General features: G+C 35.3%; 1 protein-coding gene across 3 annotated transcripts in view; it reads right to left on the reverse strand.

Annotated features, from left to right (window-relative positions):
• LOC137984063 (nucleoside-triphosphatase ntp-1-like) overlaps positions 1-2500 on the reverse strand; it is a 24133-nt gene that overhangs the window by 11953 nt on the left and 9680 nt on the right. For 2 of the 3 annotated variants that reach the window (XM_068831274.1, XM_068831272.1), the window contains exon 2: positions 212-288. The exons of the other annotated variant lie outside the window; for it this stretch is intronic. The gene's annotated coding sequence lies outside the window, so the exon portion shown is untranslated. The remainder of the gene's footprint in view (positions 1-211; positions 289-2500) is intronic. 3 annotated transcript variants of the gene reach the window in all.

The following is a 2500-nucleotide window of genomic DNA, read 5'->3' on the forward strand; positions in this document are numbered from 1 at the left end:
GCCCAAGACTAAAAGCAAGGAAAGTACCACAGGGGATTTATTTCACCCCTGAGAAAAGAAGGATTTCCGTGAACTGAAAGCAACCATTATGTTATACTACAGTATAAACAACAGTTACTGCATCACGTACACAAACGAAATGAATCGCTCAAACAAGAGTGAAACTCGCATCAGTTGCGTGCAAAATTAAGTCAGTACTAAGATATCTTACCTGAAAAGTGTGTCTTCGTAGATCAGATCACTTTGTGGGAGGCTGACAAGTAACCCTTTTATCGCGGACAAATCACACTTGCAATTAAAGAAGCGAAGGACAATGAAAATGAAAACTCAAACTCCATAATTAACATAATTAACTGAAAAGCATGCCCATTGGTCGCTTTGTTAGTGACCCACATCCCTTTCACGTGTGTTTAAGGTATAATTAGAGTAGTGTTTCGAGAATATTCTGGAACATTTCGAAAATACAGAGGAAAATTGATTGTGCAAATACACCGAAACAAAAAATTACAGCTGTAACCTGATTAAAATAAACTTCATCCCCAGTACCGATTTCCTCCTGACAATTTATTGGAACTCACAGGAAATTCTAGACGTCAGAATTTACATGTTTCAAAGACACTCTGTTTTTCGTGCTTCGAATTTTTGGTATATCGACCATAGTAGTATAGGAGTTGGCGGTTCGGGACCATTTTCTTTTCAATGTTCCCAAAACCGACCAACTCCTATATTGCTTAGCATTTGATAGTTCAATTTTTTTGTAATCATTTTATGAAAATAATTTTATGGAAACTATATTATTTCATAATGTTTGGAAAACTATATAGACCCTACGCAAATATGGCTGCCTTTAAATTATTCTTTTGTTCATATTCAAAATAGCCCAATTAACCTCGTTCAGGATAACAACTTCTTTTGAATTTTTGTCTCAAAAACCAGAGCAGAAGTTACGTAAAACAAAAGAAGCAAAAGAAAGAAAACAAAACAACTCCAATTGAAGACTAATCCCAAGTGACCAAAAACACAATGCTTTCCGGTAGGGAATAGAATTCCTACATTAATAACTAAAATGCTAGCCTGCAAGCAGGCTCTTCCGTTGAAAATGGCGCGCGCTCGAAATATCCTCTAACAAATTCTTTAGAATTTTTGTCTAAAAAACGAGGTTAGTTGGGCTATTTTGAATATGAACAAAAGAATAATTTAAAGACAGCCATTTAGCATAATTTTATGGCTTCAATGTTATGATTCTCATATTCTTGTAAAAGTATTACAGCTAAACACATTGCGTTTTCAAGCGGTTTAAAAGCGGTTTGCGGTTAGCAAGCGATGGAGCGTGCTTGTGCTTACGGATCCATGATGATACAATACAATACAATACATACTTAATTGACCGCTCACCATAGGGCTTTTCAGGGTCAATAAATCAACGAAACAACAAAACACAACAACTCCAACTGTTAAGAATCCCAACAGGTCGGAGGCAAATTTACAAGTGCAGCTGGGAAGTTGAACCAGGGACTACCAGGGTTAAATTCAACGAGTGGTCAGAGCGGGTCTTGAACCCGGGATCTCCGGATCTCAAGGCAACCGCCCTAACCACTGGGCCATGATGATGACTATCATGAGGTGATTTCAAACAATTGCTTAAACTTATCTAACTGTTATATAACAAATTGATTACGTCGCCAAATGACGTCGTTTTGCTCATTATTCATAATGCTGAAAAACTCATCTTTTGTTGGTAGTTCTGTTTTGTTGAATTTCTCAAAGCTATCCATATAATCATAAGGGTAAACACCTTAATTTTTTAGACATTAAATTTAAGTTTTAATATTGAAGCTTTTCTAATGTGCATTTTAATGATTCATTTGGGGTTGCTTACTAACTTATCCACACTTGAACTCATACACTGAAAATTGTCGATAAATTTTAGATTGTTCGCTAACATGAAAGCCGTATATTTTTCCATATTGTTGGGATGACATTTATATTCATCTGCTGTTCTTCACCTTTTTTTTTTTGTATGTATGCTTTTTAGCGAATCACCAATCTGCTGCATAATGAAGTGACTATCATATTCCCTCAAATTATGGAAAATAACAATCTTGATGCACTGCACATCTGTATTTTCCGGTTATGTGACAATGATCTCTTACTTTGATATCTTTTTTAGTATATATTTTAACACATATATGACACTTGTCAGCTGTTTTAAAATCCTTTATATACTCTTTCGTCATTATCATGTCTCTGCAGAAATGTTTTCTCTTTATCTTATTGCAGTATTTGACTTCTTTTAAAAGAATGGCAAAATAAAATGTGCACATGTCCAAGATGTGACAAAACCTTGAAAAATTCAAACAAGGACGTTCACAATAAGACCTGTAAATAGATTCCATTTCACAATTTAACAATTCTTCGCCGAAGGCGAGGTGAATATCGGTGAATAAAAACCAAGACGTAGTCGAGATTTTTATTCACCGATATTCACCAAGCCTGAGGT

Source organism: Montipora foliosa, chromosome 13 (assembly GCF_036669935.1).
Source record: "Montipora foliosa isolate CH-2021 chromosome 13, ASM3666993v2, whole genome shotgun sequence".
Classification (NCBI taxonomy): Eukaryota; Metazoa; Cnidaria; class Anthozoa; order Scleractinia; family Acroporidae; genus Montipora; species Montipora foliosa.